This window comes from Pseudophryne corroboree, chromosome 10, assembly GCF_028390025.1.
Source record: "Pseudophryne corroboree isolate aPseCor3 chromosome 10, aPseCor3.hap2, whole genome shotgun sequence".
NCBI classification, from domain to species: domain Eukaryota; kingdom Metazoa; phylum Chordata; class Amphibia; order Anura; family Myobatrachidae; genus Pseudophryne; species Pseudophryne corroboree.
The window spans coordinates 109957172-109976259 of NC_086453.1; the positions used below are offsets into that span (position 1 = coordinate 109957172).

The 19088-nt window shown below is 44.7% G+C and overlaps 1 protein-coding gene across 7 annotated transcripts in view; it reads right to left on the bottom strand.

Annotated features, from left to right (window-relative positions):
* The window catches only part of IZUMO1 (izumo sperm-oocyte fusion 1), a 393444-nt gene extending 377383 nt beyond the window's left edge, over nt 1-16061 (bottom strand). For 3 of the 7 annotated variants that reach the window (XM_063942733.1, XM_063942727.1, XM_063942728.1), the window contains exons 1-2: nt 14738-16058; nt 432-569 (exon numbers count right to left, since the gene is read on the bottom strand). The gene's annotated coding sequence lies outside the window, so the exon portion shown is untranslated. Of the gene's footprint in view, nt 1-431; nt 570-14737 lie in introns of all 7 variants that reach the window. The other 4 variants (XM_063942730.1, XM_063942729.1, XM_063942731.1 and 1 more) reach the window with 3 other exon arrangements.
* Between the last annotated feature and the right edge of the window lie 3027 nt (nt 16062-19088).

Sequence of the window (19088 nt, forward strand, 5' to 3'; positions counted from 1 at the left end):
CCAGCGCCGGCATCCGCAGCGCTGCTAGAATGGCCCAGCGGCCATTTTCACGGCGTTCTGCGCATGCGCAGTAGAGAGATCTCAGGGAAAATGGCCGCCGCGCCATTCTCCCGGAGATCTGTGCATGCGCAGTAGAGTCTGAGCCCTCTAGTGCTCAGACTCTACGGCGCTCCGGGCAGACTCTACGGCGCTCCTCTCTTAAAACACCCCTGCTAATATGTGTTTATGGTTGACATGTTTGGTCTGTATATGTCTATATCCCTTGTCCCTGGTTCTGTATCCCCTCTCCTTCCTTCCTTTTTCTTTTCTGTATCCCACTCCTTCAAAAATTGAAAACTGTATTTTCAATAAAAATGATTCATGGGAAAAAAAAAAAGAATCCAGATACGTCAACCGACCCCTGCACCGGCATAGACTTCCCATCTACTTACTTGTTACATATACATGAAAACTTCAATCAGACTTGGGATCTTGGTAATTGTACCGATAGTCGAGAGATTAATAAATGACACCACATCCTGTTTTTTGGCTTGGCTAAATTCCTGCACCTCATTTGTGAAACTCACCAGCTGGAATACACAGAGACTGACAATTACTCAACCCATCAATCTAAGGTAACATAAATAAAATACAGAGCTCTGGTCCTTTGGTCTAATTCATGTTTGTACACAATGGTCAATATTCACACAACAGAGTGATAATCTGCAAACTGAGCATGTGCGAGGGTGCCGCTGTGATCCTGCTCGCACTCAGAACTTTGTCGCTGAGTGATTGACAGGAAGTGGCTGTTTGGAGATGTTAGCGGGGAACTAAAGGGGAGTGGTTGAGAAAACGCAAGCATGTCATGGCCGCTTTTGAGGTGTGTATCTTCTGATGGCTGTGTGATCGTACGTGCAAATACATGGCGTTTGAGTGGCTACAGCTGTGGCCAGTCTGCATAGCTATAGACCAACTCTTAGCTTCTATGTTCTCCGTAATTGTGTATAGTCTGCTAATGTGTACACAATTGCGATTGAGTTTGCAATGAATCTTGCGGGCGTCTCTTTTCATTTCTGGGTGGCAGCTTCACTTGCTAACATTAGCAGTTCTATAGCCTAGAAAATCGCAATTGCAGCTGCATTTGCGTACAAAAATGAAACAGGCCCCTTGCATCTTATCAAGATATTTTTCAGCTGAATAGCTACATGGCCCACCTCTGTGTTCCATGCACCAACACACAGAACAGACATGCAGTGCCATTTCTAGCGGCAGGCAAGCTGTGCGATCGCATGGGGCGCCCACCATGGCACTTGCTGGCTTCTATCCTGCTCCCCCTCCTCCCTCCCATAGTACTCCACTCGGGGGATGGAGTTTTACGAATTGACATACCTGCGCACAGTGCCACGGCAGGAGCCAGCGAGTATAAACCCCTGGGAACGACTCTAAATCTCTCTGCACATGTTACATCTGCCCCACCTGCTGTGTAACATGGTTTTGCTCAGTTGCTAACTTTTCTGGTTTGCTAACAAACCTGAATAACTCCCTAAGGGGATAATTCAGACCTGATTGATAGGGTGCATTTTTTGCATCCCTGCAATCATATAGTCGCCGCCTACCGGTGGAGGGGGAATTCGCTGTGCAGGTGGGCGATCGCATGTGCAGGAGAGCTGCATAAACAGAAGTTTGTGCAGTCTATGCACAGCCCAGGACTTACTCAGCCGCTGCGATGACCGGGGGCCGGAGCTGACGTCACAAATCCTCCCACAAAATGCTGCGTCCCTCCGGTGTTTTTCTGGACACTCCCTAGAAACGGTCAGTTGCCACCCACAAACGCCCTCTTCCTGTCAATATTCTTGCGCTCACCGGTGCAATCGCATTTTTTGCACCATCCCGTCGCTGCCCGGCACTCCCCGTTGCTGCGGACTGTCACGCCTGCGCATTGCGGTGCATACCCATGCGCAGTTCAGACCTGATCGCCCGCAGTGATCAGGTCTGAATTAGCCCCTAAGTACGCAACTGTGTGCGCATTCACAAATGCTGTTCGTGTGTTCGTAATAAGGGTTTCTGAGGTTATTCGTGCATGCGCAGTAACACGTGATGTAACAAGTGATGGCTTGAGTATTCACGGTATTTAGTACCTGGTATCTGTCAATTTCACCATGATGGTCTGTTTTGTATTTAAACATGCGCTAAAAGTATTAAGGACTTAACCTACAGTAGGTACGGAGATCCAAATTTGTTTATTTGTTTTACACAAATAATTTAATTGAGTGGTACTTTATACATAACAAGTAATACACATGTCTTTGAACCCACCTGCACATTAATCTTTTACATCTGGGTTCATGTCAACTCAAAGGTCATATTAAATATTGTGTTTTTCCTTTTGAACGGTATAATTTACCTTTTTATACTATTGCAGTTTTGGATACATTTCCAAATTGTTCAATGCCAGTTTTTGACTGTATTTATTGTTAAATATCTATATGTCAACTGGAAGTACATATGTCCAAGTGGTCAGGTTTACTAACCACATTTACTTTGCAGGGGGAGGTGGATTACCCCTAATGAGAAACCAAGTTACTTTTCATAGTTATCTTTATTTAGTAGGCAAAAAATAATGGGTTCATGCCAAACCAGGTTTGGAGGGAATTTGTATGCCAAAATAATGTAACACTATCAAACTTTCAACATATGTTTTGCAATGCCTAGTTTGTAGCACTGGAGTGTGGTGACCGTAAATACTTAGCCGAAGGCTGTATAGCTGGATTGCGGCAGGACAGATGTGTTCCACAACACATTTTATGCGGCCCCAACGCTACCAAAGAACTTCCTTGATACTTGTGTGACATTTTTGGAGCATGAACCAGCTGTACATGGAATATATACTAAAACTGCAAAACCTCTGTACAGCACTTAAGGAGTTTACTATACTAGTAATAATGCTGCATGTGACTGCAGGGCACTATCATGTATAACTGGCTGGTCATCTGCAGCCGGTGGCCTCCAATAAACTGGCTACAGTATGTGTACTTAACTGTCAGAGGTGAACTACAGTGCTCTGCAACTGTGGTCAAACACATTTTGACAAAACTACAGACTATAGTGATCTGTTTACCCAGTAAACCAGTACATATATATAGTAGAGCACCCAACATCAAAACGCAATTGGTTAAAAGTACACATTCAGAAACCAAGAGACCTGGGTATAATAGATCCAAAGGTTTTTATAGGTGCAGTAATTGTATAGGGTGCCGTAATATTGGTGGAGGTACTACATCAAAATGCGAGACAATTAGGATTAATGATCAAGAATGTAAAATTATGGAATTTATCACATGTAATACCGCCAATGTGGTCTATGCCATAGTTTGTGATTGTGACAAAGTCTACATTGGACGGACCACCAGACCTTTAGAGGGCAGATTGGGAGAGCATTTAAGGAATATCCGGAAAGGCCTGGAGACCCACTCCCTGTCTGCGCATTTTAAATCTGTACATAATTGCTCTGTGGGCCATATAAAAGTTTTTTTTGGGATTAAACACATTAAACCAACCGAAAGAGATAAAAACACCATGGCCCGTTTGGCACAAACAGAGATGAAATTAATATACACATACAAAACCTTGGCACCAACAGGGTTAAACCAGGATTTTGAAATAAAATGTTTTTTATGATTAATTTTTATTGTTATTGAAGTGATTGTAGGGTGGATTTTTAACCGATTGTATAAAGATTATATTGTGCAATATGTTTTATGTATATTATCGATATTTAGGGCACTAAAACCTAGTTCTCATTGTAGATCAGATGATGTGTGGGATTGGAATAAGTCCAGTGAAGTTTAAACATCAATAATATTGAGCGGAGAAGAGGACAGGAAGTGGGGCATTTTCACTTGAACTAATGGACGGAAGTAGACCGGCGGCCATCTTGGAAGTGGCATGCGGGCGGAGGAGGTTACTGGCGGACCGCGCGTCACATCCGAGGAATGTGTGCACTGACGGATCGGGTATGGACTAACGGATTAAGTGACTTCATCTCCGTGGCCGGAAAAGGAGAGGCCGTGGTAAATACACGTGGGTTTGACTCACGTCGCTTCCGCATCGGGGAAACGGAGGACACTGATGCCCTGGACTATAGATTGATGATTTTATTATGTGTTTACATTATGAATGATGTTTTGATTACACAGGTTTTATGTAAATATTTCCTTAAACTACACACCTGTGATTCATATGTGATTAGGTTAATATATAAGGAATGTCCGACAGGGGTCTCTCATACCTTGACAAAGACCCTAGCACGGGCCGAAACGCGTTGGTGGAGAGACCTACATTGGAGAAATCTACCCGTGGGAGACCAGGAGGAGATCAGATCAACGGGGCCCCGTTCTTTCTGTATACCATCTATTTCTCTTTCGACCCTCCCGGGTATGATTACCATTGTTTTTATTCTTGTTTTGTTTTTTATTAAAAAGTCTTTTACCCCAACCTTCTCTCCGGTTCTTTTTGAGAGAAAAAGGGCAAGGTTGGAGATTAAGAGCGGATAAGAAAGACCCACCCTACATGCTTGTGATATATCCAATTAATTGTGAGTGCCATACGTAGGGGGCAACCCCGGCATTTTTTCTTCACTTGGTGACGGAGCATCCTTCACAGGGAGTTGTGGTTGTGCATGCCTTTTATTCCTGCATCTGTGTAAGTGTGTGGGAAGGGGGAGCTTTCCCCGTCAAACTGATACACCTTTGAGAATTTGTGTAGAACGACACTTCAACATTGTTTTATGAGATCGTATATGTTTCCTTATTACACAGTTGTGTAAATTCATTGGAAGGGGGATTTCCCCGGCATATGACATATTTTCCCTTTCGGGACTAACAACACAAAAAGGGAAAGTGACTATAAAAATTGTTTGGAAGTAATACACGAGGATCTCGTTGTATATTTGTTTTTTCTTGCATGTATGAGGATATCCTGTGAGGAATCGAAAAGAAAGAATTTCGAGACGCATCTCATTTAAGAAATTAAGGGAAGTGTTCATGTGTGAGCGCCTGAGCGCTATATTTTGATTCTTCTTTGTAAATAGACAAGGCGGACTGCCTGAGACCTTCTCAGAACAGGTCCAGCCCTGAGATAGGAAAATGTCATCACGGTGTCATCACCAGCATTCCTGTGCCACCAAGGTGTCATGACCAGGATTCCTGTGCCACCACGGTGTCATCACCAGCATTCCAGTGCCACCACGGTGTTATCACCAGCATTCTTGTGCCACCATGGTGTCATCACCGGTATTCCTGTGACACCACGGTGTCATCACCAGCATTCCTGTGCCACCATGGTGTCATCACCAGCATTCCTGTGCCACCACGGTGTCATCACCAGCATTCCTGTGCCACCACGGTGTCATCACCAGCATTCCTGTGCCACCACGGTGTCACCACCAGCATTCCAGTGCCACCACGGTGTCACCACTAGCATTCCAGTGCCACCACGGTGTCATCACCAGCATTCCTGTGCCACCACGGTGTCATCACCAGCATTCCTGTGGGCCGTAGTGTCATCACCAGGATTCCTGTGCTACATAGTGTCATCACCAGCATTACTTCATAAGTATTAATAAGGACTGACTGCTCTAATCTCTAGTTACCCTGTATGATAGAAGAGACTTTTACCTCATTCCCATCGCAATAAAGTTACATGTTAACGTACTGTAGATCTCCTTTCTAGCTACTTAAACATACAATAAAAGTTTGGGGGTATATTTACTAAAGGTCAATTTTAATCGATTTCAGATAAATTAAAATCGATCCTAGTCAATGTTGGGCTTCCAGGGCTAAAACACTCATTTACTAGCAGATAATTTTTATTATTCATTTTTAAATGTTAGTAAATGTGTGATTTAGTCCTAGAAGCCCAACATCGATTAAGATCGATTTTAATTGATCTGAAATCGATTGAAATTGACCTTTAGTAAATACACCCTTTGTAGTGTGAAAGCAGCTATAGTATGGTGATAAAATGATTCATCTGGGAGCAGTAAAAATAATCTCCTTGAATAGTTAGGTCATCGGGAGCAAGAACTACTCACATTATTGCAGTACTACATTACATTAGTGCACACTAATGTATCCTCCATCTTGCAACACTGCAGAAAATTAGGGTTTTGAAAAAAAAGACTCAACAGAACATTTACACCAAACATCTAATATTACTGCTAATACTATTAGAATATTAACATAATAGTAAATAACAATAGCACCATATTTTAATTATCAGGGAAACATGCTATCAAAAAAATAATGAACTGTACTAATGAAAGTGAGATAATGTCCACATTTTCTAATATGCGGGATAGTTTATTTTGAACTGTAATGGTAATAGACACATTAAAATGGCCTTTGCATGGTATATAGAGACTGATTCTGATTTGGAAGTAAAGCAAGAAACATATCTAGAACAAACCATGGGGGTAATTCAGACCTGATTGTAGATGTGCTAAATTTAGCACATCTACGATCAGTCAACAGACATGCAGGGAGACGCCCAGCACAGGGCTAGTCCGCCCCGCATGTCAGGCCCTAACCCGCCGCACAAGTACAAAAGCATCGCACGGCAGCGATGCTTTAGTACTTGAAGAGTAGCAGCACCGGCGCATGCGCAGTTCATACCTGATCGCTGCTGTGCGAGAACGCACAACAGCGGTCAGGTCTGAATTAGCCCCCATGTTGCAATGCAATTGGAGCAAATACATGTTTATTTTTCCTGTGCAGGGTAAATACTGGCTGCTTTTGCATGTTACCCACAAATGTTAGACAGATTTATTTTTACACAGCAATTTCAATTTGGACACACACCACCCGAATCTAAATCTCTCTGAACATGTTACAACTGCCCCACCTGCAACATGGTTTTGCCCACCTAGGTGCACAGTTGCTTGCTTTTTTCTTCTTTATTTTCAAATCAGGCCCTATATACCATGCTAAGGGCCATTTCAATGTGTGCGGTTTGGGGGTAAAATTAAGGAAGTGGACTAGCTCTGTGGTCAAATGCAACCTTTGAATTAATCTCCCTGATGATGTCACACCATCGTCACTGTCTGACTTAGGTGCTGGAATCCCAAGTCTTTGGGAGAAATTCAAATCTCTACGGTGGCTGTAAAGGGACTCCTCAGTCGGATGAATGTTCCTCATTGCATGTAGAGGCTCACAGAAAAATTAACAATGCTTGCCTACCACAGGAATGCAAAAATAAAGCAATAATTTCAACCTCTTACCCCTTCTCACGTTTACACCCTTTTGTTCCACTCTAAAAGGGTGACATTTAAAAAACACTTAAAACACCTTGCAAAGATTTAAAAAATGCACATATATGCCAAAAACTAATGTTCTAACTCAACAAACACAGAAGATACAAAGGGATCTCTAATTCACCCCCAAATGCAGATTTGCCCCTTTTGGGGTTCATTAGGACAAAATCCTGAATTAAGTTTTTGAAAACACATTTTACCCCTTTTCACCTCCTAAAGGGATGAAGCTTTAAAAATCCCTGCTTAGTGGGTGCTTATATCATGGAAGTAATGTACTCTCAGAATTTCATAATTCTAGGTCCAGGGGTTTGGGCTGAGGGTTGATAAGTCATTCGGGACTTGTTTATAAAACGAGCAAACATTGCACTTATTTATTATTATCCTTTATTTATGTGGCACCACAAGGGTTCCGCAGTGCCTAAGAAAGTACATAAACAAATGAGCAAAACAAGAAAACAATGACTTACAGTACAAGACAATATAGGACAAACATATGGTACATAAACATTTCTGCATCAGGGCACAGGACACCTAAATAGTCATCAGGGTGGCAGAAACTGAGGTTAGGTTCTGCTGCAGTAGAAGATAGTCTAAAAGAGGGAAAAGCACATGAGGGGAGAGGGCCAGACCCCTAAATCCGCCCCTGGGCACAGCAATGTGCAAAATGAGGCACAGCAGTGTTGAGGAAAAATGAATCCCTTGTTTTACAATCGGTAAATGTCTTTACTATAGTCTCTCTCCCATTATACTGTACAATGATATTATAAATAGATCTTCACTTAATGAAAAGCGAGTGCAAATAGGGCAGGCAGTTAAAGAGGTCTGGGGGGTTGGATGTTAATTAGAATAATGGGAGTATTAGGGAGGAGCTAGCAGACATTTTGAGTAGAGACAAGGTTTCATCTGCCTCTTTCTCTCCAGAATTTTTCCCTGAGAAGGTTGTGCTCCTGTGAGTAACCTCCTTTTATTTTACAATCCTCTTCTTGCTCTTCAACCTTTCTTTCACTCTTCCTCCCTATCCCTGACTTACTTATTCTCTCTCAATAAACTTCTGTCCTTTCTTCTTTTTCTATTTTCTCCGCATTATTTGTGCATTGTAATGGCCGCTCGCCCACACAGACAGGCGCTCCCCCCTGCCCACTACTTGGTTGCTGGGTTGGGGGCGGCTTCAGCGGAGCCTCCCGCTCGACGCAATGACAACTTGCAAGGTGCTCTATTTAATAAAATCATGTATAATGTCACTGTAAATACTTATTCAATATGGCTCAACTGCAGGATTTAAAACAACAATGGACTGGTACATAGTTGCATGCAGATTCGTTTTGGCGGACAAATCTAATTAGATTTTCATTAAATCCTAAGTGTACAAAGGAATATTTATTGTATTCTGTTGCAAGTAGCCAAGGGAACAGGGCACAATACAATTGACATTTGCCTGCAATGAGCTGTGTAGCATCAATTTAAATAATTTAAGGTATTTTTCATCCATCAGCTGACCATCCTATATATATAATAATTGGCTAACTGCTCCTCACTCTGTGTTATGTGCGCCGGTGGCCACTAGAGGCTGCCACACGGATCAAATGAAAATGAAAGTGATCATGCAGGGACGTGTTACAGCCTGCTGATAATTCTGTAAAAACACAAGCCAAAGGCACCGCTTTAATGCAGACATAAACCTAGTTTTTTTGTGTGAAAACCCTGAAAAAAGAGGTTATCACCTCTTGGTTTATTGGTCTTTTATGTTTGGTGAACTGTTTATGTTGACGTGGTTGCAATGCCGACATGCAGCATGTTGACATTCATCATGTCTTCAATAATGACATGTGGACATTATAGACTGTCAACAAACTGTCCCTGGTGGTCTAGTGGTGTCTTACATGCTCCCGGTGGCAGTCTGGCAGAGGCATCTGCAACGCCATCTTTTGAGTCCTAGTGGGCACATGAGAAGCAGTTCTGGCAGAGAAGTCAGAGGAACAGCATTCCGCTGCGTATTCTCCCCCTATCCCTAATCCTTCCCCTAATGCATAATCATAACATCCCTCGCAACCAAATCCTAACACTCCCAGTGGCACCTAACCCCAACTGTTGGGATTCTTAGGGGGGAATTCAAATGTTTGAAAAGTCTGTTGGGTGTCTGTTTTTTCCTGTCTATTAGATAGGAAAAAACAGACACCCATCTGACTTTTCAGACATTTGAATATCCCCCTTAGAATGATGAAATTTCACATGATGACATTGGTAAATGCATTGTGGTGTCAATATTAAATGTTAATCTTACTCTGGATCCCGCTTGATATAGATGCCCTATTGTATTTATTGGCCCCAGAATTTAAGGAGATGACAGATAATATTTACAACTGTTTTTCTGTTTTAAGACACTAATCTATGAAAATCCTTATCTCATGGCTGAAATACTGTGGATGTAGTTTTATGTCACAAAAGACTAAATGAGAGGCATCATCCTCACTGAATTTTCCCAAGAAGCATTTTACTGACGTTAACAGTGGCTTTCTGGACCAGTTGTGATAGCCCGTGCTTTACTGGATACAGTGCAATTCCTGTGAGTCACTAGTTTTAAAGCGCCATTTAGTTAAAGGTATAATCCGGTTGATTTAGCCTTTAAAACAATTTCTGTTGTACATCTAATGACTATCTCATCGGAATCGTGCCAGATCCTGCAAATTGGGGGCTAATACATTTAGCCATCTGACTGTATTAACTTGGCTCAAGTTAACGATTGATATAAACAAATATTTTGCTCATTTAGTGAATTGGGCTTGATTTAGGGCCTAATTCAGTGTTGATCGCAGCAGCGAATTTGTTAGCAGTTGGGCAAAACCATGTGAACTGCAGGGGGGGGGGGCAGAAATAACATGTGCAGAGAGAGTTAGATTTGGGTGGGGTGTGTTCAAACTGAAATCTAAATTGGAGTATAAAAATAAAGCAGCCGGTATTTACCCTGCACAGAAATAATATAAACCTCCCAAATCTAACTCTCTGCACATGTTATATCTGCCACATCTGCAGTGCACATGGTTTGGCCCAACTGCTAACAAATTTGCTGCTGCGATCAACTCTGAATTACCCCCTTAATACAGTTAGTGCTAAATCTAGGAGCAAGCAGATGTATGTCGCTGGTCACTTTACCGCCGGCCACTATACCGCCGCCGAGATCCAAGTTGCTTAATAGCCCGACAGTCGGCATGTCGACTGACAGGGACTATTCCTACTCCTCCCCCCCCCCCCCCCCCCCGCAATGGCAATCTAAAGCCCAGGATCCCGGCACTGGTATTGTGACCGGCAGGATCACAAATGCGGGTCACACGAACTTAACCCGGTTGACCTATGTGCATTCTTTTGTAAAGAAAAAGGTGCAAGAAGGGGATGGAAATATACAAATATAAAATAGTAAATTGATATGAAGAATGTAATCTCGATCTCAATAAATCAGAATGAAAGATTATTGGGGAAGTTCAATTGTGAGCAAATTGCCGTTGCCGCAGCATTTAAATGCCAGCTACAGCAACTCAACTTGCACCCATGCGCCCAGCCAAATCACCAGAGCCGGCCTTAGCTATAGGCAGGCTAGGCATTTGCCTAGGGCATCCAAGCTTATCTAGGGGCATCCAAGCATGTCCCTGCAGCATCTCATGCTGAGAGGGATAGTCCGCAAACTAACTGTTACTTTCCAAATGTATTCAATCAGTACTTGTATACACTGCTGTTTCCATTTGTCAAAAAAAATGCACACTGTGCCTTAAACTTCCTCCGACATGCTTGAATGCCCCTGACTTGTGAGACCTCAGACAGACAGCACAAGCACAGTAAATGCAATTCCTGGACCTGTGACATTTTCACTGACTATATAAGGTTATTACTGGATGGCTTCTTATGATAACACGTGTATTTTGGAAGACTGCTTCACAGAAACCTGACATCACCTATACTGCTTGTGCACATGGGGGATGGGGACCCTGCCATTCTGTGTGTGTCCCTTATCCCTGTGCAAACCCCAGGTATCTGCAGGGACATAACATGGGCAGTGTTCTCCCCACACTTTATTTCCTAGTCAGTCCATACCGTAAAATTCCCCTGCCATCTAGCACTGTAACGTGGTCAGTAAGTTGCGTTGTGCTATTTCTATATGAAACATCAGTGCAGCGTGACTTTTGGACACATCAGACTGGAGGGCAGAGCATTTAGCTCCCACAGTATAAAGTAAAGTGCATGCAGTTAACGGGAGTAACAGACACCAGCAAACACACTGAATAGTGAAGAGAATGGACAGTTTCTACATGTTTGATACTGATCTTTTTGTATAACCAGCAAGTGTGGCAGTATCTGTGGCAGTATATGTGTATTATGGGCATTACTAATGTGGGGCATATGTGTAAGGTGCATTACTGTGTGGCATTATGTGTATTATGGGCATTACTAATGTGGGGCATATGTGTAAGGTTCCTTTACTGTGTGGAATTATATGTATTATGGTCATTACTGTGTGGCATTGTGCAGAGTTGAACTGGCCCACAGGGTAACCCCCCAGTGGGCCCCACTACCTGAGCGTTGCAGGTACAGATGCAGAACTAGCGGCGGAGCTAGGGGGCACCAGACAAAATTTTGCTAGGGCATCAAATTGGCTAGGGCCGGCTCTGCAAATCACACATCTATTTGCTCAAAAGTGCTCACTACCCTTTGGGTTATAAACACTTTTGCACAAGATCCCACTGCTGTAAAGCAAAAATTCATCTGAGCGCGTCCGTTCACTCACAATTGAATTCCCTTCTATGTGTGAGCTGATGGGGTCTACTACTGGAATCCCTAACATTTCCAAAATCCAGGACACCACACCCCCACTAGTTGGGGAAGCAAAGTAGATTATATCAACATTCTCTGGGTAGTTAGTTTTACCTTTCCTGATGATGTCATACAAAAGAATCAATCTAACTCTCTTTGCACATGTTAAATCTGCTCCACCAGCAGTGTAACATGGTTTTGCCCATTAGTGTGCTTTTTTGGATTGCTAACAACCTGAATAAGGCCCACTGTACAGTAGCTTGCATTAGAAGAACATTTGACTTGTGTGCCTGTATGTCCAATCACACAGCGGATACTCTGTGTTATCCACTGACACCACCAGCTACGCCACTTCCACACTTTGGGCAGCAACAGTGTGACCTGGATGTAAGTACTGTATATTCATCCATATATTAAAAAGAGATGAGCGGGTGAGGTTCTCAGAGAACCGAACCCTACCAGACTTTGCCTTCCGAGTTCGGTTCCGAGCCAGGCTCAGGTTTTTCCCGCCTGACTCTGAAACCCGAACGCGGCAAAACGTCATCATCCCGCTGTCGGATTCTCGCGGGATTACGATTCCATATAAGGAACCGCGCGTCGCGGCCATTTTCACTCCAGTCTCGGAGAGTGTATTGAGGGACGTGTCCTCAGTGTTCAGTGTCTGTGTGGGGGCGGAAAAGTAGGGTGGCGAGTCTTGTGCTGCTCAGTCCAGTCCAGTGAGTCACACTGTATTGTGCTGCATCAGTCCAGCCAGTCACAGTGTTGGTGTCCTCTGCTGCCATATATCCAGCGTAGCTGTATAAAGTGGTGCTGTGTTGTGCTGTCCAGGCCAGTGTAGTCAGTGTAATGTGCTGCATCAGTCCAGCCAGTCACAGTGTTGGCAGTGTTGGTGTTCTCTGCTGCCATATATCCAGTGTAGCTGTATAAAGTGGTGTTGTGTTGTGCTGCATTAGACCAGTGGTAGTGTCCTGTCCATCAGTCATTCCAGTGATGATATACACTGCTGCTATATGTCCACTGCTACCGTAATATAATAATAATAACAACCACAAGTCCCTTACAGTGTTGCTGTGTTGTGCTGCATCAGACCAGTGGTAGTGTCTTGGCCATCAGTCATTCCAGTGACCAGACAGTCACAGTGGTATACACTGCTGCTATATGTCCACTGCTACCGTAATATAATAATAATAACAACAACCACAAGTCCCTTACAGTGTTGTTGTGTTGTGCTGCATCAGACCAGTGGTAGTGTCCTGTCCATCAGTCATTCCAGTGACGATATACGCTTCTGCTATATGTCCACTGCTACAGTATTATAATAATTATAACAACAACAACAACAACAACCACAAGTCCCTTACAGTGTTGCTGTGTTGTGCTGCATCAGACCAGTGGTAGTGTCCTGTCTAACAGTCATTCCAGTGACCAGGCAGTCACAGTGGTATACGCTGCTGCTTACGACAGTGTGAAGGGCGCCCGTAGGGCGGGATGAATCACCTAGTATTATTATAATAGCTCCAAATAAAAGGGTTATTATCCAAATTAATTTTACAGGCTTTGGGGGGGGTGTGTGTGTGTGTGTGTGTGTGTGTGTGTGTGTGTGTGTGGTTTAGGGGCACGCTATCCTGTGCCACCAATATTGTGTGTATATTACATCTGGGCAAATTCCAGCACGTCCCATGTTGTTTGTGCCACACACTTGTGTTGCTTAGCTTGGCCATCCAGCTACCTCATTGCATCTCTTTTTCTTCTTTGCATCATGTGCTGTTTGGGGACTAGTTTTTGAATAGTGCCATCTTGTCTGCAACTGCAGTGCCACTCCTAGATGAGCCAGGTGTTTGTGCCGCACACTTGTGTAAGAGCAAAATTACCCCCAAATTCTGTGATTTTAGCTGTTTTTAAGTTTTTTCAAAAAATCATCCAGATCCAAAACCAAAACCAAAACATGAAAGTGGAATTAGAACCAAAGACCAAAACACAAAACATGAAAAGTGCCCGCTGCACATCTCTAATATTAAATTGGGTGTGGGATGATAAATAGACAGTGTCTAGTTAGACAGTCAATAGATAGACACCACATGTTAGACAGTCATTAGGTCGACAGGGTCAAAAGGTCGACAGGGTCAAAAGGTAGACATGAAAATGGTCAGCACAAAAAATGTAGACACCATTTTTTTGCATTTTTGCGTTTGTGTGGATAGTTTTGTCATCTGGGACCCCCAATTGTAGAAAGGCTTTCACTCGCCACGCTTCAGGCTCGGTGGCTTGCTGCGCTTGCCACAAGGTTTATAACCAACTCTATGCCGACATGGATAGAGAAGGTATTAAATAGTCCAAAAAGATGTAAAAATTAAAAAAAATTGTCAACCTTTTGTACTGTCTATCTTTTTCATGTTGACCTTTTGACCGAGTTGAACTAATGTCTGTCTAACATATGGTGTCTATCTATTGACTGTCTAACTAGACACTATCTATCATTTGGATACCTATTAAATTATGCAGAAGGAACGACATGGCTGGAATTAATGTTAGTTTTCTTCATCAGTTGCAATGTAGGAGAAAGAATAATCCAAATAAAGGTGTGCGACTTTTGCCACAGGCATTCGTGTTTTACATTATGTGTAATATCCCTGTACAGTGGGTTTGTACCTGAAGCTCTGTCGTTTTCGTGGTCGGCCGTATCCACTCTTCAACGATGTCGAGATCCGCGACTATTCTTCCTGTCACCTGTGACGCTGCGGCAGAAGGACCAGGAGAACCCCGGGAAGACAACCCAAACACAATATGCTCAAGAACCAGTACGCAGGGGGACGGTGACAACCATTTATTACGCTGAAGATATCGGTCACCGCTATAACTCCGTCCTCACTTGGTGCAAATGCATATCTTAAACATCATCTCAACACCCTATTTCTTTCCCTATCTACAACAGTGGTTACAGCCTATGTATTTCAGCAGGCATGACAATAACTCGGCAGACGATCAAATATTGTTACATGCAATAGCAATCATTTGGTATGTAATGGTATCTTTAGAGTAAGGAATGTCCTGACAGTAATTCTGTTGCACTTCTTAAACTATCCATAGGATGGCGCTACACGCCGGGCACTAATGTTCAGTTCCTGCGCCCAGTGGGCATTTGCGGTCAGTGTCCCTTTAACAAAGTACTTGAACTCCCAACAGTAAACTCCGGAGGGGACGTCAGTGGACGTAAGGTAAGTACTTGTAGGAAGGTGTGCAGTACTAACTGTTGGTAAGATAACACGGCAGCAATTGCTAATGGTACTGACCGTATTCGTATCCACGGAAAAGTCACTGAGAGTCACTCTACTCCTAAGCAAAATATTGACTTTCAGAGGAGCTCACATAGAGATAGCTCATGCAGAGTGTCACTGTAAGGGCCAGGTATAATGGAGGCTGAGGGGAGCTTTCTGGGATTGGAATGAGCAGGGGCGTCCCCCTTTTTACCCTTTACACTCTATTACAGCTGGACCTCACTGACCCAGTACCTGCTGCTGGTTGTCTCCCTTCTGCGTGGGTGGCAGCAGCTTCTCTCTCCTTTTTCCCTCTGCGCGGCGGTGCTTCCTGTCTGCACCTGTTGCGGCTCTTACTCGGCAGCCTCGGACGTTAGGTCCGCTCCCTCCCTTAGCGCCGTGTAGTGGTGGCCGGCGGTGCCTCCCTGGCTGACCGCGTTCTCTCCTTCTGCGGCCCGGACCCCTTGCTGGCGGCGGCTGGCGGGAGTCTGCTCTATCCTCCGCTGCGGCTGGCGGCTCTTTGCTCTCCTCTGCGGCGGCTCCCCGTTCACGTGCGCCGCTCCTCACGCCGGACCCCACACACACGGTCCTGCAGCGTCTTCCTCTCCTCTTCTCCCTCAGCTCCTCCTCTGTCTTCCGCGCCAAAATTCTCCTCCAATCCACGGGGCATCAGGGGTTCCCGCTCTCTCTCTCAACTCCCTCCGTGGCCTGTTGCTAGGCAACCGGAGAGGGGATTTTTTAACACTGTCAGCGCCTGCCCAGCTTTCAGATCTCCTCGGGCAGCGCTGGCTGTGGTTAAGGCCATGATGGGGTTAGTAGTGGTATCCCAAACGTGGGTACCACATATGCACTTGGGGTTTTTTTTTAGGCTTATATTATTATGTACAGTATTAATTCACCTTTTCCTTATTTGTAGATAAAAGCAATCATTGCCTGCTTACATCAAAGAAATCTTTGTTAAGCTGAGTACACACTTGGCCAATTCTTCAGGGATCCAACATCAGAACAGAATGTTGACACAATCCTTCTAGGATACAACATCTTATCTATGCATACACACCTGCCCAATATTGCTGCAGATCTCCAAACTGCATCTGTTGTGTAACGATCTGCTGAAATGATTGTGTCACCTTGCAAACTCTTGCAATCTTTGGCTGACCGACTGCCACTCACACACATGAATTGGGGGAAGAAGTGGACAAACCAGTCACAGAAGCGAACACACTTCTATACTGGTTTGGTTATTAGTGAGTGGGTCTATTGATATTCCGGCAAGTTTAAAAGTCTTTTGTAAAAAAGAGAAAATGTAGGTTCACATTCAGCTGCTACGTATCAGCATGGCCGGACTAGCCATCTGGCACATGCCAGAAGGGCCGATGGGCAGGTGGGCCAAATCTGTCACTCAGAGAGCTGGGAAGGCCGCGCACAGCGCAGCCTCCGGCTCTCTGGCTCCATCGTCTCCATGGAAATGGGGGCGTGCCGCGAGTCCACGCCCCCGGACTCGCGCGCCCCACCCCCAGCAACCGTCACCATGGTAATTGGGGCGTGCCACAAGGCCACGCCCCCATGACTCACAGCACTCCCCCATATGTCGTGCGACACGCCCCCTGTGACGCGCGCGCATTCACGATTGCCAGGGCCGAATTAAGGCCCCAGTCCGTCCCTGCGTATCAGCTTATAGAATGTGCTTGCTATATATTACTTCAAAGCTGATTGGTTGTCATGGCCAACTTCTCCACTTGCACAATTCTTCTTCTGTGTGTGTGTATGAGGTGTGTCTGTGTGCGCGCATTATGGACGCTACTACTAGGGGGCCACTACATGTAAGGACGCTACTACAACTGCGGGGGCATTACGTATAACAACGCTACTACTAAGGGGGTATTACATATAATGACACTGCTAATACTAGAGGGGACATTTGGTATAAGGATGCTACTACTGTGGAGGGCATTACGTATAACGACGCTACTACTACTGGGGGGTATTACGTATAACAACACTACTACTGGGGGACACTATGTATAAGGATGCTACATGCTACTATTACTGAAGGGGGGGGGGGGACATTGCGTATAAGGATGCTACCACTACTGGGGTGGCATTACGTATAACAACGCTGCTAATACTACTGGAGGGGGGGGGGTATTACGTATAAGGACACTACTACTAGGGGGGCATTACGTATAACGATGCTACTACTACTGGTGGGCATTATGTATAAGGACGCTACTACTACTAGGGGGGGCATTACGTATAAGGATGCTACTTTTACTGGGGGGCATTACATATAAGGATGCTACTACTATTGGGGGGCATTACATATAAGGACGCTGCTACTACTACAGGGGGCGCATTATGTATAGGGACGCTACCACTACTGGGGGGGGGGGGCATTACGTATAAGGACGCTACTACTACTGGGTCGGGCATTACATATAACAACGCTACCACTACTACTACTGGGGGGGCATTATGTATTAGGACGCCACTACGCAGCGGGCATTACGTATAAGGATGCTACTACTACTGAGGGGCATTACGTATAAGGACGCCACTACTACTAGGGGGCATTACGTATAAAGACGCTATTACTACTTGGGTTGGCATTACGTATAAGGATGCTACCACTACTGGGGGGGCATTACGTATAAGGACGCTGCCACTACTGGGGGTGTATTACGTGTAAGAACGCTAACACTACTGGGGGGGGCATTACGTATAAGGATGCCACTACTACTGGGGGGGAGCATTAAGTATAAGGAGGCTACTACTACTGGGGGGGCATTATGTTTAAGGACGCTACTACTACGTGTGAGGCATTATGTATAAGGATGGTACCACTACTGTGGGGGCATTACGTATAGGGATGCTATACTACTGGGGGGGCATTATGTATAAGGATGCTACTACTACTGGTGGGGCATTATGTTTAAGCGGCACTACTACTGGTGGCATTATGTGAATGAGCAGCACTACTACGTGCGGTGTAATTGAATAAGGTTGTGCTACTGTGTGGCGTAGTTTGAAATGGGGTACTGTGTGACCACGCCCCTTCCTTGTGAGTCCACACCCTTTTCCCGACGCGCGCCAAAGTCGTGTGCTGACCCTTTGTGAAATATTGGAGGGCGCAACTGTATAGTTTGTAGGGGGGCGCCGAACACCCTAGCACCGGCCCTGGACACGGGAATGGTGTAGGCAAACGCAGGGGTGGGTGTTCCGGTGAGCTGGAAACCACCCTCTCTAGCCCACACCATGACAACTATAGCAATTATATATATATATAGTAAAATTTTACTAGAGCTGCATGTTTTAAAGATCTCCTCAGTATTACAAATAAATAATTAGCAACACCGGTGGATCTTTTCAAATGTGTCCGCCAGTAACTAATACACGTGTGTGCACCAACTAGGAAAACATGCACTGTTTCAAAACCGTCATTATTTACCTGCGGAGAAATGCACAAGGAAGTGAGGCTACTTTGATTTCCGCAGCGGCTGTACACTGGGGCACAATTTAAATTTCCTGTGCGCCTGCTCCTCTGTGCAGCTGTCGGGTGGAAGGTCCTGCCGTGCTGACCGATCAGCAGTGATCAGCAGCACTGCAGCCACTGGGGGAGAGTGCAGGAAGGCCTCTGTAACTGGTGGCTGCGGAAATATGATTATCTACCGGCAGCTGGTCACTCTGTGTATCTGACTGGTCGCATTGTTTGTGACCAGATCAGTGCAACCATGCCAGGCAAATGG